This window comes from Schistocerca cancellata, chromosome 10 (genome assembly GCF_023864275.1).
Source record: "Schistocerca cancellata isolate TAMUIC-IGC-003103 chromosome 10, iqSchCanc2.1, whole genome shotgun sequence".
NCBI lineage: Eukaryota > Metazoa > Arthropoda > Insecta > Orthoptera > Acrididae > Schistocerca > Schistocerca cancellata.
In genome coordinates, this window is record NC_064635.1 from 178,463,527 (window position 1) to 178,491,254 (window position 27,728).

The following is a 27,728-nucleotide window of genomic DNA, read 5'->3' on the forward strand; positions in this document are numbered from 1 at the left end:
TTCCTTGTGGGATCCAAATTTTCCTGTCATTTCCAAGGATCTTGATGATTCCAACAGTTGTCGCAATGTTTGACTGATACAAGGTGGTCGTCGTAGTACTACTTATGTTTGAGAAATATTTAACAAGTGGTATATGCAACGCAGAGTCATCGAGGGCCACAAAATTTCTCGTCGGCTGTGACACTATATTGTAATAGCTCTCTTTAGCCATCTAAGTATAGAACCTAGGTTAACATTTCTCCACTAGTTGGAGAAATGTGGGCCTCCTCCTCCCCTTACAGCCCTCCTTTCCTAACCGAATGAGCCTTCTGCTGCAATTGCGTTGCTTCCTACCGACCTAAACTCGCTTTTTAAAGACATATGCCACTGCAAATGATACTTCCTAACACATTATTCCCCTTTGTTCCTTGTGGGATCCAAATTTTCCTGTCATTTCCAAGGATCTTGATGATTTCAACAGTTGTCGCAATGTTTGACTGATACAAGGTGTTCGTCGTTGTACTACTTATGTTTGAGAAATATTTAACAAGTGGTATATGCAACGCAGAGTCATCGAGGGCCACAAAATTTCTCGTCGGCTGTGACACTATATTGTAATAGCTCTCTTTAGCCATCTAAGTATAGAACCTAGGTTAACATCTCTCCACTAGTTGGAGAAATGTGGGCCTCCTCCTCCCCTTACAGCCCTGCTTTCCTAACCGAATGAGCCTTTTGCTGCAATTGCGTTGCTTCCTACCGACCTAAACTCGCTTTTTAAAGACATATGCCACTGCAAATGATACTTCCTAACACATTATTCCCCTTTGTTCCTTGTGGGATCCAAATTTTCCTGTCATTTCCAAGGATCTTGATGATTCCAACAGTTGTCGCAATGTTTTACTGATACAAGGTGGTCGTCGTAGTACTACTTATGTTTGAGAAATATTTAACAAGTGGTATATGCAACGCAGAGTCATCGAGGGCCACAAAATTTCTCGTCGGCTGTGACACTATATTGTAATAGCTCTCTTTAGCCATCTAAGTATAGAACCTAGGTTAACATTTCTCCACTAGTTGGAGAAATGTGGGCCTCCTCCTCCCCTTACAGCCCTCCTTTCCTAACCGAATGAGCCTTCTGCTGCAATTGCGTTGCTTCCTACCGACCTAAACTCGCTTTTTAAAGACATATGCCACTGCAAATGATACTTCCTAACACATTATTCCCCTTTGTTCCTTGTGGGATCCAAATTTTCCTGTCATTTCCAAGGATCTTGATGATTCCAACAGTTGTCGCAATGTTTTACTGATACAAGGTGGTCGTCGTAGTACTACTTATGTTTGAGAAATATTTAACAAGTGGTATATGCAACGCAGAGTCATCGAGGGCCACAAAATTTCTCGTCGGCTGTGACACTATATTGTAATAGCTCTCTTTAGCCATCTAAGTATAGAACCTAGGTTAACATTTCTCCACTAGTTGCAGAAATGTGGGCCTCCTCCTCCCCTTACAGCCCTCCTTTCCTAACCGAATGAGCCTTCTGCTGCAATTGCGTTGCTTCCTACCGACCTAAACTCGCTTTTTGAAGACATATGCCACAGCAAGTGATACTTCCTAACACATTAATCGATGTTGTTCCTTGTGGGTTCCAAATTTTCCTGTCATTTCCAAGGATCTTGATGATTGCAACAGTTGTCGCAATGTTTGACTGATACAAGGTGGTCGTCGTAGTACTACTTATGTTTGAGAAATATTTAACAAGTGGTATATGCAACGCAGAGTCATCGAGGGCCACAAAATTTCTCGTCCGCTGTGACACTATAATGTAATAGGTCTCTTTAGCCATCTAAGTATAGAACCTAGGTTAACATTTCTCCACTAGTTGGAGAAATGTGGGCCTCCTCCTCCCCTTACAGCCCTCCTTTCCTAACCGAATGAGCCTTCTGCTGCAATTGCGTTGTTTCCTACCGACCTAAACTCGCTTTTTGAAGACATATGCCACAGCAAGTGATACTTCCTAACACATTAATCGATGTTGGTCCTTGTGGGTTCCAAATTTTCCTGTCATTTCCAAGGATCTTGATGATTGCAACAGTTGTCGCAATGTTTGACTGATACAAGGTGGTCGTCGTAGTACTACTTATGTTTGAGAAATATTTAACAAGTGGTATATGCAACGCAGAGCCATCGTGAGCCTCAAAATTTCTCGTCGGCTGTGACACTATAATGTAATAGCTCTCTTTAGCCATCTAAGTATAGAACCTAGGTTAACATTTCACCACTAGTTGGAGAAATGTGGGCCTCCTCCTCCCCTTACAGCCCTCCTTTCCTAACCGAATGAGCCTTCTGCTGCAATTGCGTTGTTTCCTACCGACCTAAACTCGCTTTTTGAAGACATATGCCACAGCAAGTGATACTTCCTAACACATTAATCGATGTTGTTCTTGTGGGTTCCAAATTTTCCTGTCATTTCCAAGGATCTTGATGATTGCAACAGTTGTCGCAATGTTTGACTGATACAAGGTGGTCGTCGTAGTACTACTTATGTTTGAGAAATATTTAACAAGTGGTATATGCAACGCAGAGCCATCGTGAGCCTCAAAATTTCTCGTCGGCTGTGACACTATAATGTAATAGCTCTCTTTAGCCATCTAAGTATAGAACCTAGGTTAACATTTCTCCACTAGTTGGAGAAATGTGGGCCTCCTCCTCCCCTTACAGCCCTCCTTCCCTCACCGAATGAGCCTTCTGCTGCAATTGCGTTGTTTCCTACCGACCTAAACTCGCTTTTTAAAGACATATGCCACAGCAAGTGATACTTCCTAACACATTAATCGATGTTGTTCCTTGTGGGTTCCAAATTTTCCTGTCATTTCCAAGGATCTTGATGATTCCAACAGTTGTCGCAATGTTTGACTGATACAAGGTGGTCGTCGTAGTACTACTTATGTTTGAGAAATATTTAACAAGTGGTATATGCAACGCAGAGCCATCGTGAGCCACAAAATTTCTCGTCGGCTGTGACACTACAATGTAATAGCTCTCTTTAGCCATCTAAGTATAGAACCTAGGTTAACATTTCTCCACTAGTTGGAGAAATGTGGGCCTCCTCCTCCCCTTACAGCCCTCCTTCCCTCCCCGAATGAGCCTTCTGCTGCAATTGCGTTGTTTCCTACCGACCTAAACTCGCTTTTTAAAGACATATGCCACATCAAATGATACTTCCTAACACATTAATCGATGTTGTTCCTTGTGGGTTCCAAATTTTCCTGTCATTTCCAAGGATCTTGATGATTCCAACAGTTGTCGCAATGTTTGACTGATACAAGGTGGTCGTCGTAGTATTACCTATGTTTGAGAAATATTTAACAAGTGGTATATGCAACGCAGAGCCATCGAGGGCCACAAAATTTCTCGTCGGCTGTGACACTATAATGTAATAGGTCTCTTTAGCCATCTAAGTATAGAACCTAGGTTAACATTTCTCCACTAGTTGGAGAAATGTGGGCCTCCTCCTCCCCTTACAGCCCTCCTTTCCTCACTGAATGAGCCTTCTGCTGCAATTGCGTTGTTTCCTACCGACCTAAACTCGCTTTTTAAAGACATATGCCACAGCAAGTGATACTTCCTAACACATTAATCGATGTTGTTCCTTGTGGGTTCCAAATTTTCCTGTCATTTCCAAGGATCTTGATGATTCCAACAGTTGTCGCAATGTTTGACTGATACAAGGTGGTCGTCGTAGTACTACTTATGTTTGAGAAATATTTAACAAGTGCTATATGCAACGCAGAGCCATCGTGAGCCTCAAAATTTCTCGTCGGCTGTGACACTATAATGTAATAGGTCTCTTTAGCCATCTAAGTATAGAACCTAGGTTAACATTTCTCCACTAGTTGGAGAAATGTGGGCCTCCTCCTCCCCTTACAGCCCTCCTTCCCTCACCGAATGAGCCTTCTGCTGCAATTGCGTTGTTTCCTACCGACCTAAACTTGCTTTTTAAAGACATATGCCACAGCCAATGATACTTCCTAACACATTAATCGATGTTGTTCCTTGTGGGTTCCAAATTTTCCTGTCATTTCCAAGGATCTTGATGATTCCAACAGTTGTCGCAATGTTTGACTGATACAAGGTGGTCGTCGTAGTATTACTTATGTTTGAGAAATATTTAACAAGTGGTATATGCAACGCAGAGCCATCGAGGGCCACAAAATTTCTCGTCGGCTGTGACACTATAATGTAATAGCTCTCTTTAGCCATCTAAGTATAGAACCTAGGTTAACATTTCTCCACTAGTTGGAGAAATGTGGGCCTCCTCCTCCCCTTACAGCCCTCCTTCCCTCACCGAATGAGCCTTCTGCTGCAATTGCGTTGTTTCCTACCGACCTAAACTCGCTTTTTAAAGACATATGCCACAGCAAATGATACTTCCTAACACATTAATCGATGTTGGTCCTTGTGGGATCCAAATTTTCCTGTCATTTCCAAGGATCTTGATGATTCCAACAGTTGTCGCAATGTTTGACTGATACAAGGTGGTCGTCGTAGTATTACTTATGTTTGAGAAATATTTAACAAGTGGTATATGCAACGCAGAGCCATCGAGGGCCACAAAATTTCTCGTCGGCTGTGACACTATAATGTAATAGGTCTCTTTAGCCATCTAAGTATAGAACCTAGGTTAACATTTCTCCACTAGTTGGAGAAATGTGGGCCTCCTCCTCCCCTTACAGCCCTCCTTTCCTAACCGAATGAGCCTTCTGCTGCAATTGCGTTGTTTCCTACCGACCTAAACTCGCTTTTTAAAGACATATGCCACAGCAAGTGATACTTCCTAACACATTAATCGATGTTGTTCCTTGTGGGTTCCAAATTTTCCTGTCATTTCCAAGGATCTTGATGATTGCAACAGTTGTCGCAATGTTTGACTGATACAAGGTGGTCGTCGTAGTACTACTTATGTTTGAGAAATATTTAACAAGTGGTATATGCAACGCAGAGCCATCGTGAGCCTCAAAATTTCTCGTCGGCTGTGACACTATAATGTAATAGCTCTCTTTAGCCATCTATGTATAGAACCTAGGTTAACATTTCTCCACTAGTTGGAGAAATGTGGGCCTCCTCCTCCCCTTACAGCCCTCCTTCCCTCACCGAATGAGCCTTCTGCTGCAATTGCGTTGTTTCCTACCGACCTAAACTCGCTTTTTAAAGACATATGCCACAGCAAGTGATACTTCCTAACACATTAATCGATGTTGTTCCTTGTGGGTTCCAAATTTTCCTGTCATTTCCAAGGATCTTGATGATTCCAACAGTTGTCGCAATGTTTGACTGATACAAGGTGGTCGTCGTAGTACTACTTACGTTTGAGAAATATTTAACAAGTGGTATATGCAACGCAGAGCCATCGTGAGCCACAAAATTTCTCGTCGGCTGTGACACTACAATGTAATAGCTCTCTTTAGCCATCTAAGTATAGAACCTAGGTTAACATTTCTCCACTAGTTGGAGAAATGTGGGCCTCCTCCTCCCCTTACAGCCCTCCTTCCCTCCCCGAATGAGCCTTCTGCTGCAATTGCGTTGTTTCCTACCGACCTAAACTCGCTATTTAAAGACATATGCCACAGCAAATGATTCTTCCTAACACATTAATCGATGTTGTTCCTTGTGGGTTCCAAATTTTCCTGTCATTTCCAAGGATCTTGATGATTCCAACACTTGTCGCAATGTTTGACTGATACAAGGTGGTCGTCGTAGTATTACTTATGTTTGAGAAATATTTAACAAGTGGTATATGCAACGCAGAGCCATCGAGGGCCACAAAATTTCTCGTCGGCTGTGACACTATAATGTAATAGGTCTCTTTAGCCATCTAAGCATAGAACCTAGGTTAACATTTCTCCACTAGTTGGAGAAATGTGGGCCTCCTCCTCCCCTTACAGCCCTCCTTCCCTCACCGAATGTGCCTTCTGCTGCAATTGCGTTGTTTCCTACCGACCTAAACTCGCTTTTTAAAGACATATGCCACAGCAAATGATACTTCCTAACACATTAATCGATGTTGTTCCTTGTGGGTTCCAAATTTTCCTGTCATTTCCAAGGATCTTGATGATTCCAACAGTTGTCGCAATGTTTGACTGATACAAGGTGGTCGTCGTAGTACTACTTACGTTTGTGAAATATTTAACAAGTGGTATATGCAACGCAGAGCCATCGTGAGCCACAAAATTTCTCGTCGGGTGTGACACTATAATGTAATAGTTCTCTTTAGCCATCTAAGTATAGAACCTAGGTTAACATTTCTCCACTAGTTGGAGAAATGTGGGCCTCCTCCTCCCCTTACAGCCCTCCTTCCCTCACCGAATGAGCCTTCTGCTGCAATTGCGTTGTTTCCTACCGACCTAAACTCGCTTTTTAAAGACATATGCCACAGCAAATGAGACTTCCTAACACATTAATCGATGTTGTTCCTTGTGGGTTCCAAATTTTCCTGTCATTTCTAAGGATCTTGATGATTCCAACAGTTGTCGCAATGTTTGACTGATACAAGGTGGTCGTCGTAGTACTACTTATGTTTGAGAAATATTTAACAAGTGGTATATGCAACGCAGAGCCATCGAGGGCCACAAAATTTCTCGTCGGCTGTGACACTATAATGTAATAGGTCTCTTTAGCCATCTAAGCATAGAACCTAGGTTAACATTTCTCCACTAGTTGGAGAAATGTGGGCCTCCTCCTCCCCTTACAGCCCTCCTTCCCTCACCGAATGAGCCTTCTGCTGCAATTGCGTTGTTTCCTACCGACCTAAACTCGCTTTTTAAAGACATATGCCACAGCAAATGATACTTCCTAACACATTAATCGATGTTGTTCCTTGTGGGTTCCAAATTTTCTTGTCATTTCCAAGGATCTTGATGATTCCAACAGTTGTCGCAACGTTTGACTGATACAAGGTGGTCGTCGTAGTACTACTTATGTTTATGAAATATTTAACAAGTGGTATATGCAACGCAGAGCCATCGTGCGCCACAAAATTTCTCGTCGGGTGTGACACTATAATGTAATAGTTCTCTTTAGCCATCTATGTATAGAACCTAGGTTAACATTTCTCCACTAGTTGGAGAAATGTGGGCCACCTCCTCCCCTTACAGCCCTCCTTCCCTCACCGAATGTGCCTTCTGCTGCAATTGCGTTGTTTCCAACCGACCTAAACTCGCTTTTTAAAGACATATGCCACAGCAAATGATACTTCCTAACACATTAATCGATGTTGTTCCTTGTGGGTTCCAAATTTTCCTGTCATTTCCAAGGATCTTGATGATTCCAACAGTTGTCGCAATGTTTGACTGATACAAGGTGGTCGTCGTAGTACTACTTATGTTTGTGAAATATTTTACAAGTGGTATATGCAACGCAGAGCCATCGAGGGCCACAAAATTTCTCGTCGGCTGTGACACTATAATGTAATAGGTCTCTTTAGCCATCTAAGCATAGAACCTAGGTTAACATTTCTCCACTAGTTGGAGAAATGTGGGCCTCCTCCTCCCCTTACAGCCCTCCTTCCCTCACCGAATGAGCCTTCTGCTGCAATTGCGTTGTTTCCTACCGACCTAAACTCGCTTTTTAAAGACATATGCCACAGCAAATGATACTTCCTAACACATTAATCGATGTTGTTCCTTGTGGGTTCCAAATTTTCTTGTCATTTCCAAGGATCTTGATGATTCCAACAGTTGTCGCAATGTCTGACTGATACAAGGTGGTCGTCGTAGTACTACTTATGTTTGTGAAATATTTAACAAGTGGTATATGCAACGCAGAGCCATCGTGAGCCACAAAATTTCTCGTCGGCTGTGACACTATAATGTAATAGTTCTCTTTAGCCATCTATGTATGGAACCTAGGTTAACATTTCTCCACTAGTTGGAGAAATGTGGGCCTCCTCCTCCCCTTACAGCCCTCGTTCCCTCACCGAATGTGCCTTCTGCTGCAATTGCGTTGTTTCCTACCGACCTAAACTCGCTTTTTAAAGACATATGCCACAGCAAATGAGACTTCCTAACACATTAATCGATGTTGTTCCTTGTGGGTTCCAAATTTTCCTGTCATTTCTAAGGATCTTGATGATTCCAACAGTTGTCGCAATGTTTGACTGATACAAGGTGGTCGTCGTAGTACTACTTATGTTTGAGAAATATTTAACAAGTGGTATATGCAACGCAGAGCCATCGAGGGCCACAAAATTTCTCGTCGGCTGTGACACTATAATGTAATAGGTCTCTTTAGCCATCTAAGCATAGAACCTAGGTTAACATTTCTCCACTAGTTGGAGAAATGTGGGCCTCCTCCTCCCCTTACAGCCCTCCTTCCCTCACCGAATGAGCCTTCTGCTGCAATTGCGATGTTTCCTACCGACCTAAACTCGCTTTTTAAAGACATATGCCACAGCAAATGATACTTCCTAACACATTAATCGATATTGTTCCTTGTGGGTTCCAAATTTTCTTGTCATTTCCAAGGATCTTGATGATTCCAACAGTTGTCGCAATGTTTGACTGATACAAGGTGGTCGTCGTAGTACTACTTATGTTTGTGAAATATTTAACAAGTGGTATATGCAACGCAGAGCCATCGTGAGCCACAAAATTTCTCGTCGGGTGTGACACTATAATGTAATAGTTCTCTTTAGCCATCTAAGTATAGAACCTAGGTTAACATTTCTCCACTAGTTGGAGAAATGTGGGCCTCCTCCTCCCCTTACAGCCCTCCTTCCCTCACCGAATGAGCCTTCTGCTGATATTGCGTTGTTTCCTACCGACCTAAACTCGCTTTTTAAAGACATATGCCACAGCAAATGATACTTCCTAACACATTAATCGATGTTGTTCCTTGTGGGTTCCAAATTTTCTTGTCATTTCCAAGGATCTTGATGATTCCAACAGTTGTCGCAATGTTTGACTGATACAAGGTGGTCGTCGTAGTACTACTTATGTTTGTGAAATATTTAACAAGTGGTATATGCAACGCAGAGCCATCGTGAGCCACAAAATTTCTCGTCGGCTGTGACACTATAATGTAATAGTTCTCTTTAGCCATCTATGTATAGAACCTAGGTTAACATTTCTCCACTAGTTGGAGAAATCTGGGCCTCCTCCTCCCCTTACAGCCCTCCTTCCCTCACCGAATGTGCCTTCTGCTGCAATTGCGTTGTTTCCTACCGACCTAAACTCGCTTTTTAAAGACATATGCCACAGCAAATGAGACTTCCTAACACATTAATCGATGTTGTTCCTTGTGGGTTCCAAATTTTCCTGTCATTTCTAAGGATCTTGATGATTCCAACAGTTGTCGCAATGTTTGACTGATACAAGGTGGTCGTCGTAGTACTACTTATGTTTGAGAAATATTTAACAAGTGGTATATGCAACGCAGAGCCATCGAGGGCCACAAAATTTCTCGTCGGCTGTGACACTATAATGTAATATCTCTTTAGCCATCTAAGCATAGAACCTAGGTTAACATTTCTCCACTAGTTGGAGAAATGTGGGTCTCCTCCTCCCCTTACAGCCCTCCTTCCCACACCGAATGAGCCTTCTGCTACAATTGCGTTGTTTCCTACCGACCTAAACTCGCTTTTTAAAGACATATGCCACAGCAAATGATACTTCCTAACACATTAATCGATGTTGTTCCTTGTGGGTTCCAAACTTTCCTGTCATTTCCAAGGATCTTGATGATTCCAACAGTTGTCGCAATGTCTGACTGATACAAGGTGGTCGTCGTAGTACTACTTATGTTTGAGAAATATTTAACAAGTGGTATATGCAACGCAGAGCCATCGAGGGCCACAAAATTTCTCGTCGGCTGTGACACTATAATGTAATAGTTCTCTTTAGCCATCTATGTATAGAACCTAGGTTAACATTTCTCCACTAGTTGGAGAAATGTGGGCCTCCTCCTCCCCTTACAGCCCTCCTTCCCTCACCGAATGAGCCTTCTGCTGCAATTGCGTTGTTTCCTACCGACCTAAACTCGCTTTTTAAAGACATATGCCACAGCAAATGATACTTCCTAACACATTAATCGATGTTGTTCCTTGTGGGTTCCAAATTTTCCTGTCATTTCCAAGGATCTTGATGATTCCAACAGTTGTCGCAATGTTTGACTGATACAAAGTGGTCGTCGTAGTACTACTTATGTTTGTGAAATATTTAACAAGTGGTATATGCAACGCAGGGCCATCGTGACCCACAAAATTTCTCGTCGGCTGTGACACTATAATGTAATAGTTCTCTTTAGACATCTATCTATAGAACCTAGATTAACATTTCTCCACTAGTTGGAGAAATGTGGGCCTCCTCCTCCCCTTACAGCCCTCCTTCCCTCACCGAATGAGCCTTCTGCTGCAATTGCGTTGTTTCCTACCGACCTAAACTCGCTTTTTAAAGACATATGCCACAGCAAATGATACTTCCTAACACATTAATCGATGTTGTTCCTTGTGGGTTCCAAATTTTCCTGTCATTTCCAAGGATCTTGATGATTCCAACAGTTGTCGCAATGTTTGACTGATACAAGGTGGTCGTCGTAGTACTACTTATGTTTGTGAAATATTTAACAAGTGGTATATGCAACGCAGAGCCATCGAGGGCCACAAAATTTCTCGTCGGCTGTGACACTATAATGTAATAGGTCTCTTTAGCCATCTAAGCATAGAACCTAGGTTAACATTTCTCCACTAGTTGGAGAAATGTGGGCCTCCTCCTCCCCTTACAGCCCTCCTTCCCTCACCGAATGAGCCTTCTGCTGCAATTGCGTTGTTTCCTACCGACCTAAACTCGCTTTTTAAAGACATATGCCACAGCAAATGATACTTCCTAACACATTAATCGATGTTGTTCCTTGTGGGTTCCAAACTTTCCTGTCATTTCCAAGGATCTTGATGATTCCAACAGTTGTCGCAATGTTTGACTGATACAAGGTGGTCGTCGTAGTACTACTTATGTTTGTGAAATATTTAACAAGTGGTATATGCAACGCAGAGCCATCGTGAGCCACAAAATTTCTCGTCGGCTGTGACACTATAATGTAATAGTTCTCTTTAGCCATCTAAGTATAGAACCTAGATTAACATTTCTCCACTAGTTGGAGAAATGTGGGCCTCCTCCTCCCCTTACAGCCCTCCTTCCCTCACCGAATGAGCCTTCTGCTGCAATTGCGTTGTTTCCTACCGACATAAACTCGCTTTTTAAAGACATATGCCACAGCAAATGATACTTCCTAACACATTAATCGATGTTGTTCCTTGTGGGTTCCAAATTTTCCTGTCATTTCCAAGGATCTTGATGATTCCAACAGTTGTCGCAATGTTTGACTGATACAAGGTGGTCGTCGTAGTATTACTTATGTTTGAGAAATATTTAACAAGTGGTATATGCAACGCAGAGCCATCGAGGGCCACAAAATTTCTCGTCGGCTGTGACACTATAATGTAATAGGTCTCTTTAGCCACCTAAGTATAGAACCTAGGTTAACATTTCTCCACTAGTTGGAGAAATGTGGGCCTCCTCCTCCCCTTACAGCCCTCCTTCCCTCACCGAATGAGCCTTCTGCTGCAATTGCGTTGTTTCCTACCGACCTAAACTCGCTTTTTAAAGACATATGCCACAGCAAATGATACTTCCTAACACATTAATCGATGTTGTTCCTTGTGGGTTCCAAATTTTCCTGTCATTTCCAAGGATCTTGATGATTCCAACAGTTGTCGCAATGTTTGACTGATACAAGGTGGTCGTCGTAGTACTACTTATGTTTGTGAAATATTTAACAAGTGGTATATGCAACGCAGAGCCATCGTGAGCCACAAAATTTCTCGTCGCCTGTGACACTATAATGTAATAGTTCTCTTTAGCCATCTATGTATAGAACCTAGGCTAACATTTCTCCACTAGTTGGAGAAATGTGGGCCTCCTCCTCCCCTTACAGCCCTCCTTCCCTCACCGAATGAGCCTTCTGCTGCAATTGCGTTGTTTCCTACCGTCCTAAACTCGCTTTTTAAAGACATATGCCACAGAAAATGATACTTCCTAACACATTAATCGATGTTGTTCCTTGTGGGTTCCAAATTTTCCTGTCATTTCTAAGGATCTTGATGATTCCAACAGTTGTCGCAATGTTTGACTGATACAAGGTGGTCGTCGTAGTATTACTTATGTTTGAGAAATATTTAACAAGTGGTATATGCAACGCAGAGCCATCGAGGGCCACAAAATTTCTCGTCGGCTGTGACACTATAATGTAATAGGTCTCTTTAGCCATCTAAGTATAGAACCTAGGTTAACATTTCTCCACTAGTTGGAGAAATGTGGGCCTCCTCCTCCCCTTACAGCCCTCCTTCCCTCACCGAAAGAGCCTTCTGCTGCAATTGCGTTGTTTCCTACCGACCTAAACTCGCTTTTTAAAGACATATGCCACAGCAAATGATACTTCCTAACACATTAATCGATGTTGTTCCTTGTGGGTTCCAAACTTTCCTGTCATTTCCAAGGATCTTGATGATTCCAACAGTTGTCGCAATGTCTGACTGATACAAGGTGGTCGTCGTAGTACTACTTATGTTTGAGAAATATTTAACAAGTGGTATATGCAACGCAGAGCCATCGAGGGCCACAAAATTTCTCGTCGGCTGTGACACTATAATGTAATAGTTCTCTTTAGCCATCTATGTATAGAACCTAGGTTAACATTTCTCCACTAGTTGGAGAAATGTGGGCCTCCTCCTCCCCTTACAGCCCTCCTTCCCTCACCGAATGAGCCTTCTGCTGCAATTGCGTTGTTTCCTACCGACCTAAACTCGCTTTTTAAAGACATATGCCACAGCAAATGATACTTCCTAACACATTAATCGATGTTGTTCCTTGTGGGTTCCAAATTTTCCTGTCATTTCCAAGGATCTTGATGATTCCAACAGTTGTCGCAATGTTTGACTGATACAAGGTGGTCGTCGTAGTACTACTTATGTTTGTGAAATATTTTACAAGTGGTATATGCAACGCAGAGCCATCGAGGGCCTCAAAATTTCTCGTCGGCTGTGACACTATAATGTAATAGGTCTCTTTAGCCATCTAAGCATAGAACCTAGGTTAACATTTCTCCACTAGTTGGAGAAATGTGGGCCTCCTCCTCCCCTTACAGCACTCCTTCCCTCACCGAATGAGCCTTCTGCTGCAATTGCGTTGTTTCCTACCGACCTAAACTCGCTTTTTAAAGACATATGCCACAGCAAATGATACTTCCTAACACATTAATCGATGTTGTTCCTTGTGGGTTCCAAATTTTCTTGTCATTTCCAAGGATCTTGATGATTCCAACAGTTGTCGCAATGTCTGACTGATACAAGGTGGTCGTCGTAGTACTACTTATGTTTGTGAAATATTTAACAAGTGGTATATGCAACGCAGAGCCATCGTGAGCCACAAAATTTCTCGTCGGCTGTGACACTATAATGTAATAGTTCTCTTTAGCCATCTATGTATGGAACCTAGGTTAACATTTCTCCACTAGTTGGAGAAATGTGGGCCTCCTCCTCCCCTTACAGCCCTCCTTCCCTCACCGAATGTGCCTTCTGCTGCAATTGCGTTGTTTCCTACCGACCTAAACTCGCTTTTTAAAGACATATGCCACAGCAAATGAGACTTCCTAACACATTAATCGATGTTGTTCCTTGTGGGTTCCAAATTTTCCTGTCATTTCCAAGGATCTTGATGATTCCAACAGTTGTCGCAATGTTTGACTGATACAAGGTGGTCGTCGTAGTACTACTTATGTTTGAGAAATATTTAACAAGTGGTATATGCAACGCAGAGCCATCGAGGGCCACAAAATTTCTCGTCGGCTGTGACACTATAATGTAATAGGTCTCTTTAGCCATCTAAGCATAGAACCTAGGTTAACATTTCTCCACTAGTTGGAGAAATGTGGGCCTCCTCCTCCCCTTACAGCCCTCCTTCCCTCACCGAATGAGCCTTCTGCTGCAATTGCGATGTTTCCTACCGACCTAAACTCGCTTTTTAAAGACATATGCCACAGCAAATGATACTTCCTAACACATTAATCGATATTGTTCCTTGTGGGTTCCAAATTTTCTTGTCATTTCCAAGGATCTTGATGATTCCAACAGTTGTCGCAATGTTTGACTGATACAAGGTGGTCGTCGTAGTACTACTTATGTTTGTGAAATATTTAACAAGTGGTATATGCAACGCAGAGCCATCGTGAGCCACAAAATTTCTCGTCGGGTGTGACACTATAATGTAATAGTTCTCTTTAGCCATCTAAGTATAGAACCTAGGTTAACATTTCTCCACTAGTTGGAGAAATGTGGGCCTCCTCCTCCCCTTACAGCCCTCCTTCCCTCACCGAATGAGCCTTCTGCTGATATTGCGTTGTTTCCTACCGACCTAAACTCGCTTTTTAAAGACATATGCCACAGCAAATGAGACTTCCTAACACATTAATCGATGTTGTTCCTTGTGGGTTCCAAATTTTCCTGTCATTTCTAAGGATCTTGATGATTCCAACAGTTGTCGCAATGTTTGACTGATACAAGGTGGTCGTCGTAGTATTACTTATGTTTGAGAAATATTTAACAAGTGGTATATGCAACGCAGAGCCATCGAGGGCCACAAAATTTCTCGTCGGCTGTGACACTATAATGTAATAGGTCTCTTTAGCCATCTAAGTATAGAACCTAGGTTAACATTTCTCCACTAGTTGGAGAAATGTGGGCCTCCTCCTCCCCTTACAGCCCTCCTTCCCTCACCGAATGAGCCTTCTGCTGCAATTGCGTTGTTTCCTACCGACCTAAACTCGCTTTTTAAAGACATATGCCACAGCAAATGATACTTCCTAACACATTAATCGATGTTGTTCCTTGTGGGTTCCAAACTTTCCTGTCATTTCCAAGGATCTTGATGATTCCAACAGTTGTCGCAATGTCTGACTGATACAAGGTGGTCGTCGTAGTACTACTTATGTTTGAGAAATATTTAACAAGTGGTATATGCAACGCAGAGCCATCGAGGGCCACAAAATTTCTCGTCGGCTGTGACACTATAATGTAATAGTTCTCTTTAGCCATCTATGTATAGAACCTAGGTTAACATTTCTCCACTAGTTGGAGAAATGTGGGCCTCCTCCTCCCCTTACAGCCCTCCTTCCCTCACCGAATGAGCCTTCTGCTGCAATTGCGTTGTTTCCTACCGACCTAAACTCGCTTTTTAAAGACATATGCCACAGCAAATGATACTTCCTAACACATTAATCGATGTTGTTCCTTGTGGGTTCCAAATTTTCTTGTCATTTCCAAGGATCTTGATGATTCCAACAGTTGTCGCAATGTTTGACTGATACAAGGTGGTCGTCGTAGTACTACTTATGTTTGTGAAATATTTAACAAGTGGTATATGCAACGCAGAGCCATCGTGAGCCACAAAATTTCTCGTCGGCTGTGACACTATAATGTAATAGTTCTCTTTAGCCATCTATGTATAGAACCTAGGTTAACATTTCTCCACTAGTTGGAGAAATCTGGGCCTCCTCCTCCCCTTACAGCCCTCCTTCCCTCACCGAATGTGCCTTCTGCTGCAATTGCGTTGTTTCCTACCGACCTAAACTCGCTTTTTAAAGACATATGCCACAGCAAATGAGACTTCCTAACACATTAATCGATGTTGTTCCTTGTGGGTTCCAAATTTTCCTGTCATTTCTAAGGATCTTGATGATTCCAACAGTTGTCGCAATGTTTGACTGATACAAGGTGGTCGTCGTAGTACTACTTATGTTTGAGAAATATTTAACAAGTGGTATATGCAACGCAGAGCCATCGAGGGCCACAAAATTTCTCGTCGGCTGTGACACTATAATGTAATATCTCTTTAGCCATCTAAGCATAGAACCTAGGTTAACATTTCTCCACTAGTTGGAGAAATGTGGGCCTCCTCCTCCCCTTACAGCCCTCCTTCCCTCACCGAATGAGCCTTCTGCTGCAATTGCGTTGTTTCCTACCGACCTAAACTCGCTTTTTAAAGACATATGCCACAGCAAATGATACTTCCTAACACATTAATCGATATTGTTCCTTGTGGGTTCCAAATTTTCTTGTCATTTCCAAGGATCTTGATGATTCCAACAGTTGTCGCAATGTTTGACTGATACAAGGTGGTCGTCGTAGTACTACTTATGTTTGTGAAATATTTAACAAGTGGTATATGCAACGCAGAGCCATCGTGAGCCACAAAATTTCTCGTCGGGTGTGACACTATAATGTAATAGTTCTCTTTAGCCATCTAAGTATAGAACCTAGGTTAACATTTCTCCACTAGTTGGAGAAATGTGGGCCTCCTCCTCCCCTTACAGACCTCCTTCCCTCAGCGAATGAGCCTTCTGCTGATATTGCGTTGTTTCCTACCGACCTAAACTCGCTTTTTAAAGACATATGCCACAGCAAATGAGACTTCCTAACACATTAATCGATGTTGTTCCTTGTGGGTTCCAAATTTTCCTGTCATTTCTAAGGATCTTGATGATTCCAACAGTTGTCGCAATGTTTGACTGATACAAGGTGGTCGTCGTAGTACTACTTACGTTTGAGAAATATTTAACAAGTGGTATATGCAACGCAGAGCCATCGAGAGCCACAAAATTTCTCGTCGGCTGTGACACTATAATGTAATAGTTCTCTTTAGCCATCTAAGTATAGAACCTAGGTTAACATTTCTCCACTAGTTGGAGAAATGTGGGCCTCCTCCTCCCCTTACAGCCCTCCTTCCCTCACCGAATGAGCCTTCTGCTGCAATTGCGTTGTTTCCTACCGACCTAAACTCGCTTTTTAAAGACATATGCCACAGCAAATGATACTTCCTAACACATTAATCGATGTTGTTCCTTGTGGGTTCCAAATTTTCCTGTCATTTCCAAGGATCTTGATGATTCCAACAGTTGTCGCAATGTTTGACTGATACAAGGTGGTCGTCGTAGTACTACTTATGTTTGTGAAATATTTAACAAGTGGTATATGCAACGCAGAGCCATCGAGGGCCACAAAATTTCTCGTCGGCTGTGACACTATAATGTAATAGTTCTCTTTAGCCATCTATGTATAGATCCTAGGTTAACATTTCTCCACTAGTTGGAGAAATGTGGGTCTCCTCCTCCCCTTACAGCCCTCCTTCCCACACCGAATGAGCCTTCTGCTGCAATTGCGTTGTTTCCTACCGACCTAAACTCGCTTTTTAAAGACATATGCCACAGCAAATGATACTTCCTAACACATTAATCGATGTTGTTCCTTGTGGGTTCCAAACTTTCCTGTCATTTCCAAGGATCTTGATGATTCCAACAGTTGTCGCAATGTCTGACTGATACAAGGTGGTCGTCGTAGTACTACTTATGTTTGAGAAATATTTAACAAGTGGTATATGCAACGCAGAGCCATCGAGGGCCACAAAATTTCTCGTCGGCTGTGACACTATAATGTAATAGTTCTCTTTAGCCATCTATGTATAGAACCTAGGTTAACATTTCTCCACTAGTTGGAGAAATGTGGGCCTCCTCCTCCCCTTACAGCCCTCCTTCCCTCACCGAATGAGCCTTCTGCTGCAATTGCGTTGTTTCCTACCGACCTAAACTCGCTTTTTAAAGACATATGCCACAGCAAATGATACTTCCTAACACATTAATCGATGTTGTTCCTTGTGGGTTCCAAATTTTCCTGTCATTTCCAAGGATCTTGATGATTCCAACAGTTGTCGCAATGTTTGACTGATACAAAGTGGTCGTCGTAGTACTACTTATGTTTGTGAAATATTTAACAAGTGGTATATGCAACGCAGGGCCATCGTGAGCCACAAAATTTCTCGTCGGCTGTGACACTATAATGTAATAGTTCTCTTTAGACATCTATCTATAGAACCTAGATTAACATTTCTCCACTAGTTGGAGAAATGTGGGCCTCCTCCTCCCCTTACAGCCCTCCTTCCCTCACCGAATGAGCCTTCTGCTGCAATTGCGTTGTTTCCTACCGACCTAAACTCGCTTTTTAAAGACATATGCCACAGCAAATGATACTTCCTAACACATTAATCGATGTTGTTCCTTGTGGGTTCCAAATTTTCCTGTCATTTCCAAGGATCTTGATGATTCCAACAGTTGTCGCAATGTTTGACTGATACAAGGTGGTCGTCGTAGTATTACTTATGTTTGAGAAATATTTAACAAGTGGTATATGCAACGCAGAGCCATCGAGGGCCACAAAATTTCTCGTCGGCTGTGACACTATAATGTAATAGGTCTCTTTAGCCACCTAAGTATAGAACCTAGGTTAACATTTCTCCACTAGTTGGAGAAATGTGGGCCTCCTCCTCCCCTTACAGCCCTCCTTCCCTCACCGAATGAGCCTTCTGCTGCAATTGCGTTGTTTCCCACCGACCTAAACTCGCTTTTTAAAGACATATGCCACAGCAAATGATACTTCCTAACACATTAATCGATGTTGTTCCTTGTGGGTTCCAAATTTTCCTGTCATTTCCAAGGATCTTGATGATTCCAACAGTTGTCGCAATGTTTGACTGATACAAGGTGGTCGTCGTAGTACTACTTATGTTTGTGAAATATTTAACAAGTGGTATATGCAACGCAGAGCCATCGTGAGCCACAAAATTTCTCGTCGCCTGTGACACTATAATGTAATAGTTCTCTTTAGCCATCTATGTATAGAACCTAGGTTAACATTTCTCCACTAGTTGGAGAAATGTGGGCCTCCTCCTCCCCTTACAGCCCTCCTTCCCTCACCGAATGAGCCTTCTGCTGCAATTGCGTTGTTTCCTACCGTCCTAAACTCGCTTTTTAAAGACATATGCCACAGAAAATGATACTTCCTAACACATTAATCGATGTTGTTCCTTGTGGGTTCCAAATTTTCCTGTCATTTCCAAGGATCTTGATGATTCCAACAGTTGTCGCAATGTTTGACTGATACAAGGTGGTCGTCGTAGTACTACTTATGTTTGTGAAATATTTAACAAGTGGTATATGCAACGCAGAGCCATCGTGAGCCACAAAATTTCTCGTCGGCTGTGACACTATAATGTAATAGTTCTCTTTAGCCATCTATGTATAGAACCTAGGATAACATTTCTCCACTAGTTGGAGAAATGTGGGCCTCCTCCTCCCCTTACAGCCCTCCTTCCCTCACCGAATGAGCCTTCTGCTGCAATTGCGTTGTTTCCTACCGACCTAAACTCGCTTTTTAAAGACATATGCCACAGCAAATGATACTTCCTAACACATTAATCGATGTTGTTCCTTGTGGGTTCCAAATTTTCCTGTCATTTCCATGGATCTTGATGATTCCAACAGTTGTCGCAATGTTTGACTGATACAAGGTGGTCATCGTAGTACTACTTATGTTTGTGAAATATTTAACAAGTGGTATATGCAACGCAGAGCCATCGTGAGCCACAAAATTTCTCGTCGGCTGTGACACTATAATGTAATAGTTCTCTTTAGCCATCTAAGTATAGAACCTAGGTTAACATTTCTCCACTAGTTGGAGAAATGTGGGCCTCCTCCTCCCCTTACAGCCCTCCTTCCCTCACCGAATGAGCCTTCTGCTGCAATTGCGTTGTTTCCTACCGACCTAAACTCGCTTTTTAAAGACATATGCCACAGCAAATGATACTTCCTAACACATTAATCGATGTTGTTCCTTGTGGGTTCCAAATTTTCCTGTCATTTCTAAGGATCTTGATGATTCCAACAGTTGTCGCAATGTTTGACTGATACAAGGTGGTCGTCGTAGTACTACTTATGTTTGAGAAATATTTAACAAGTGGTATATGCAACGCAGAGCCATCGTGAGCCACAAAATTTCTCGTCGGGTGTGACACTATAATGTAATAGCTCTCTTTAGCCATCTAAGTATAGAACCTAGGTTAACATTTATCCACTAGTTGGAGAAATGTGGGCCTCCTCCTCCCCTTACAGCCCTCCTTCCCTCACCGAATGAGCCTTCTGCTGCAATTGCGTTGTTTCCTACCGACCTAAACTCGCTTATTAAAGACATATGCCACTGCAAAAGATACTTCCTAACACATTAATCGATGTTGTTCCTTGTGGGTTCCAAATTTTCCTGTCATTTCCAAGGATCTTGATGATTGCAACAGTTGTCGCAATGTTTGACTGATACAAGGTGGTCGTCGTAGTACTACTTATGTTTGAGAAATATTTAACAAGTGGTATATGCAACGCAGAGCCATCGTGAGCCACAAAATTTCTCGTCGGCTGTGACACTATAATGTAATAGCTCTCTTTAGCCATCTAAGTATAGAACCTAGGTTAACATTTCTCCACTAGTTGGAGAAATGTGGGCCTCCTCCTCCCCTTACAGCCCTCCTTCCCTCACCGAATGAGCCTTCTGCTGCAATTGCGTTGTTTCCTACCGACCTAAACTCGCTTTTTAAAGACATATGCCACAGCAAATGATACTTCCTAACACATTAATCGATGTTGTTCCTTGTGGGTTCCAAATTTTCCTGTCATTTCCAAGGATCTTGATGATTCCAACAGTTGTCGCAATGTTTGACTGATACAAGGTGGTCGTCGTAGTATTACTTATGTTTGAGAAATATTTAACTAGTGGTATATGCAACGCAGAGCCATCGAAGGCCACAAAATTTCTCGTCGGCTGTGACACTATAATGTAATAGGTCTCTTTAGCCATCTAAGTATAGAACCTAGGTTAACATTTCTCCACTAGTTGGAGAAATGTGGGCCTCCTCCTCCCCTTACAGCCCTCCTTCCCTCACCGAATGAGCCTTCTGCTGCAATTGCGTTGTTTCCTACCGACCTAAACTCGCTTTTTAAAGACATATGCCACTGCAAATGATACTTCCTAACACATTATTCCCCTTTGTTCCTTGTGGGTTCCAAATTTTCCTGTCATTTCCAAGGATCTAGATGATACCAACAGTTGTCGCAATGTCTGACTGATACAAGGTGGTCGCCGTAGTACTACTTATGTTTGAGAAATATTTAACAAGTGGTATATGCAACGCAGAGCCATCGAGGGCCACAAAATTTCTCGTCGGCTGTGACACTATAATGTAATAGTTCTCTTTAGCCATCTATGTATAGAACCTAAATTAACATTTCTCCACTAGTTGGAGAAATGTGGGCCTCCTCCTCCCCTTACAGCCCTCCTTCCCTCACCGAATGAGCCTTCTGCTGCAATTGCGTTGTTTCCTAATGACCTAAACTCGCTTTTTAAAGACATATGCCACAGCAAATGATACTTCCTAACACATTAATCGATGTTGTTCCTTGTGGGTTCCAAATTTTCCTGTCATTTCCAAGGATCTTGATGATTCCAACAGTTGTCGCAATGTTTGACTGATACAAGGTGGTCGTCGTAGTACTACTTATGTTTGTGAAATATTTAACAAGTGGGGTATATGCAACGCAGAGCCATCGAGGGCCACAAAATTTCTCGTCGGCTGTGACACTATAATGTAATAGTTCTCTTTAGCCATCTATGTATTGAACCTAGGGTAACATTTCTCCACTAGTTGGAGAAATGTGGGCCTCCTCCTCCCCTTACAGCCCTCCTTCCCTCACCGAATGAGCCTTCTGCTGCAATTGCGTTGTTTCCTACCGACCTAAACTCGCTTTTTAAAGACATATGCCACAGCAAATGATACTTCCTAACACATTAATCGATGTTGTTCCTTGTGGGTTCCAAACTTTCCTGTCATTTCCAAGGATCTTGATGATTCCAACAGTTGTCGCAATGTTTGACTGATACAAGGTGGTCGTCGTAGTACTACTTATGTTTGTGAAATATTTAACAAGTGGTATATGCAACGCAGAGCCATCGTGAGCCACAAAATTTCTCGTCGGCTGTGACACTATAATGTAATAGTTCTCTTTAGCCATCTAAGTATAGAACCTAGATTAACATTTCTCCACTAGTTGGAGAAATGTGGGCCTCCTCCTCCCCTTACAGCCCTCCTTCCCTCACCGAATGAGCCTTCTGCTGCAATTGCGTTGTTTCCTACCGACCTAAACTCGCTTTTTAAAGACATATGCCACAGCAAATGATACTTCCTAACACATTAATCGATGTTGTTCCTTGTGGGTTCCAAATTTTCCTGTCATTTCTAAGGATCTTGATGATTCCAACAGTTGTCGCAATGTTTGACTGATACAAGGTGGTCGTCGTAGTATTACTTATGTTTGAGAAATATTTAACAAGTGGTATATGCAACGCAGAGCCATCGAGGGCCACAAAATTTCTCGTCGGCTGTGACACTATAATGTAATAGGTCTCTTTAGCCACCTAAGTATAGAACCTAGGTTAACATTTCTCCACTAGTTGGAGAAATGTGGGCCTCCTCCTCCCCTTACAGCCCTCCTTCCCTCACCGAATGAGCCTTCTGCTGCAATTGCGTTGTTTCCTACCGACCTAAACTCGCTTTTTAAAGACATATGCCACAGCAAATGATACTTCCTAACACATTAATCGATGTTGTTCCTTGTGGGTTCCAAACTTTCCTGTCATTTCCATGGATCTTGATGATTCCAACAGTTGTCGCAATGTTTGACTGATACAAGGTGGTCATCGTAGTACTACTTATGTTTGTGAAATATTTAACAAGTGGTATATGCAACGCAGAGCCATCGTGAGCCACAAAATTTCTCGTCGGCTGTGACACTATAATGTAATAGGTCTCTTTAGCCATCTAAGTATAGAACCTAGGTTAACATTTCTCCACTAGTTGGAGAAATGTGGGCCTCCTCCTCCCCTTACAGCCCTCCTTCCCTCACCGAATGAGCCTTCTGCTGCAATTGCGTTGTTTCCTACCGACCTAAACTCGCTTTTTAAAGACATATGCCACAGCAAATGATACTTCCTAACACATTAATCGATGTTGTTCCTTGTGGGTTCCAAATTTTCCTGTCATTTCTAAGGATCTTGATGATTCCAACAGTTGTCGCAATGTTTGACTGATACAAGGTGGTCGTCGTAGTACTACTTATGTTTGAGAAATATTTAACAAGTGGTATATGCAACGCAGAGCCATCGTGAGCCACAAAATTTCTCGTCGGGTGTGACACTATAATGTAATAGCTCTCTTTAGCCATCTAAGTATAGAACCTAGGTTAACATTTCTCCACTAGTTGGAGAAATGTGGGCCTCCTCCTCCCCTTACAGCCCTCCTTCCCTCACCGAATGAGCCTTCTGCTGCAATTGCGTTGTTTCCTACCGACCTAAACTCGCTTATTAAAGACATATGCCACTGCAAAAGATACTTCCTAACACATTATTCCCCTTTGTTCCTTGTGGGTTCCAAATTTTCCTGTCATTTCCAAGGATCTTGATGATTGCAACAGTTGTCGCAATGTTTGACTGATACAAGGTGGTCGTCGTAGTACTACTTATGTTTGAGAAATATTTAACAAGTGGTATATGCAACGCAGAGCCATCGTGAGCCACAAAATTTCTCGTCGGCTGTGACACTATAATGTAATAGCTCTCTTTAGCCATCTAAGTATAGTACCTAGGTTAACATTTCTCCACTAGTTGGAGAAATGTGGGCCTCCTCCTCCCCTTACAGCCCTCCTTCCCTCACCGAATGAGCCTTCTGCTGCAATTGCGTTGTTTCCTACCGACCTAAACTCGCTTTTTAAAGACATATGCCACAGCAAATGATACTTCCTAACACATTAATCGATGTTGTTCCTTGTGGGTTCCAAATTTTCCTGTCATTTCCAAGGATCTTGATGATTCCAACAGTTGTCGCAATGTTTGACTGATACAAGGTGGTCGTCGTAGTATTACTTATGTTTGAGAAATATTTAACTAGTGGTATATGCAACGCAGAGGCATCGAGGGCCACAAAATTTCTCGTCGGCTGTGACACTATAATGTAATAGGTCTCTTTAGCCATCTAAGTATAGAACCTAGGTTAACATTTCTCCACTAGTTGGAGAAATGTGGGCCTCCTCCTCCCCTTACAGCCCTCCTTTCCTCACCGAATGAGCCTTCTGCTGCAATTGCGTTGTTTCCTACCGACCTAAACTCGCTTTTTAAAGACATATGCCACAGCAAGTGATACTTCCTAACACATTAATCGATGTTGTTCCTTGTGGGTTCCAAATTTTCCTGTCATTTCCAAGGATCTTGATGATTGCAACAGTTGTCGCAATGTTTGACTGATACAAGGTGGTCGTCGTAGTACTACTTATGTTTGAGAAATATTTAACAAGTGGTATATGCAACGCAGAGCCATCGTGAGCCACAAAATTTCTCGTCGGCTGTGACACTATAATGTAATAGCTCTCTTTAGCCATCTAAGTATAGAACCTAGGTTAACATTTCTCCACTAGTTGGAGAAATGTGGGCCTCCTCCTCCCCTTACAGCCCTCCTTCCCTCACCGAATGAGCCTTCTGCTGCAATTGCGTTGTTTCCTACCGACCTAAACTCGCTTTTTAAAGACATATGCCACAGCAAATGATACTTCCTAACACATTAATCGATGTTGTTCCTTGTGGGTTCCAAATTTTCCTGTCATTTCCAAGGATCTTGATGATTCCAACAGTTGTCGCAATGTTTGACTGATACAAGGTGGTCGTCGTAGTATTACTTATGTTTGAGAAATATTTAACAAGTGGTATATGCAACGCAGAGCCATCGAGGGCCACAAAATTTCTCGTCGGCTGTGACACTATAATGTAATAGGTCTCTTTAGCCATCTAAGTATAGAACCTAGGTTAACATTTCTCCACTAGTTGGAGAAATGTGGGCCTCCTCCTCCCCTTACAGCCCTCCTTCCCTCACCGAATGAGCCTTCTGCTGCAATTGCGTTGTTTCCTACCGACCTAAACTCGCTTTTTAAAGACATATGCCACAGCAAATGATACTTCCTAACACATTAATCGATGTTGTTCCTTGTGGGTTCCAAACTTTCCTGTCATTTCCAAGGATCTTGATGATTCCAACAGTTGTCGCAATGTTTGACTGATACAAGGTGGTCGTCGTAGTACTACTTATGTTTGTGAAATATTTAACAAGTGGTATATGCAACGCAGAGCCATCGTGAGCCACAAAATTTCTCGTCGGCTGTGACACTATAATGTAATAGTTCTCTTTAGCCATCTAAGTATAGAACCTAGATTAACATTTCTCCACTAGTTGGAGAAATGTGGGCCTCCTCCTCCCCTTACAGCCCTCCTTCCCTCACCGAATGAGCCTTCTGCTGCAATTGCGTTGTTTCCTACCGACCTAAACTCGCTTTTTAAAGACATATGCCACAGCAAATGATACTTCCTAACACATTAATCGATGTTGTTCCTTGTGGGTTCCAAATTTTCCTGTCATTTCTAAGGATCTTGATGATTCCAACAGTTGTCGCAATGTTTGACTGATACAAGGTGGTCGTCGTAGTATTACTTATGTTTGAGAAATATTTAACAAGTGGTATATGCAACGCAGAGCCATCGAGGGCCACAAAATTTCTCGTCGGCTGTGACACTATAATGTAATAGGTCTCTTTAGCCACCTAAGTATAGAACCTAGGTTAACATTTCTCCACTAGTTGGAGAAATGTGGGCCTCCTCCTCCCCTTACAGCCCTCCTTCCCTCACCGAATGAGCCTTCTGCTGCAATTGCGTTGTTTCCTACCGACCTAAACTCGCTTTTTAAAGACATATGCCACAGCAAATGATACTTCCTAACACATTAATCGATGTTGTTCCTTGTGGGTTCCAAATTTTCCTGTCATTTCCAAAGATCTTGATGATTCCAACAGTTGTCGCAATGTTTGACTGATACAAGGTGGTCGTCGTAGTACTACTTATGTTTGTGAAATATTTAACAAGTGGTATATGCAACGCAGAGCCATCGTGAGCCACAAAATTTCTCGTCGACTGTGACACTATAATGTAATAGTTCTCTTTAGCCATCTATGTATAGAACCTAGGTTAACATTTCTCCACTAGTTGGAGAAATGTGGGCCTCCTCCTCCCCTTACAGCCCTCCTTCCCTCACCGAATGAGCCTTCTGCTGCAATTGCGTTGTTTCCTACCGACCTAAACTCGCTTTTTAAAGACATATGCCACAGCAAATGATACTTCCTAACACATTAATCGATGTTCTTCCTTGTGGGTTCCAAATTTTCCTGTCATTTCCATGGATCTTGATGATTCCAACAGTTGTCGCAATGTTTGACTGATACAAGGTGGTCATCGTAGTACTACTTATGTTTGTGAAATATTTAACAAGTGGTATATGCAACGCAGAGCCATCGTGAGCCACAAAATTTCTCGTCGGCTGTGACACTATAATGTAATAGTTCTCTTTAGCCATCTAAGTATAGAACCTAGGTTAACATTTCTCCACTAGTTGGAGAAATGTGGGCCTCCTCCTCCCCTTACAGCCCTCCTTCCCTCACCGAATGAGCCTTCTGCTGCAATTGCGTTGTTTCCTACCGACCTAAACTCGCTTTTTAAAGACATATGCCACAGCAAATGATACTTCCTAACACATTAATCGATGTTGTTCCTTGTGGGTTCCAAATTTTCCTGTCATTTCTAAGGATCTTGATGATTCCAACAGTTGTCGCAATGTTTGACTGATACAAGGTGGTCGTCGTAGTACTACTTATGTTTGAGAAATATTTAACAAGTGGTATATGCAACGCAGAGCCATCGTGAGCCACAAAATTTCTCGTCGGGTGTGACACTATAATGTAATAGCTCTCTTTAGCCATCTAAGTATAGAACCTAGGTTAACATTTCTCCACTAGTTGGAGAAATGTGGGCCTCCTCCTCCCCTTACAGCGCTCCTTCCCTCACCGAATGAGCCTTCTGCTGCAATTGCGTTGTTTCCTACCGATCTAAACTCGCTTTTTAAAGACATATGCCACAGCAAATGATACTTCCTAACACTTTAATAGATGTTGTTCCTTGTGGGTTCCAAATTTTCCAGTAATTTCCGAGGATCTTGATGATTCCAACAGTTGTCGCAATGTTTGACTGGTACAAGGTGGTCGTCGTAGTACTACTTATGTTTGAGAAATATTTAACAAGTGGTATATGCAACGCAGAGCCATCGAGGGCCACAAAATTTCTCGTCGGCTGGGCCACTATAATGTAATAGCTCTCTTTAGCTATCTAAGTATAGAACCTAGGTTAACATTTCTCTACTAGTCGGAGAAATGTGGGCCTCCTCCTCCCCTTACAGCCCTCCTTCCCTCACCGAATGAGCCTTCTGCTGCAATTGCGTTGTTTCCTACCGACCTAAGCTCGCTTATTAAAGACATATGCCACTGCAAAAGATACTTCCTAACACATTATTCCCCTTTGTTCCTTGTGGGTTCCAAATTTTCCTGTCATTTCCAAGGATCTTGATGATTGCAACAGTTGTCGCAATGTTTGACTGATACAAGGTGGTCGTCGTAGTATTACTTATGTTTGAGAAATATTTAACTAGTGGTATATGCAACGCAGAGCCATCGAGGGCCACAAAATTTCTCGTCGGCTGTGACACTATAATGTAATAGGTCTCTTTAGCCATCTAAGTATAGAACCTAGGTTAACATTTCTCCACTAGTTGGAGAAATGTGGGCCTCCTCCTCCCCTTACAGCCCTCCTTCCCTCACCGAATGAGCCTTCTGCTGCAATTGCGTTGTT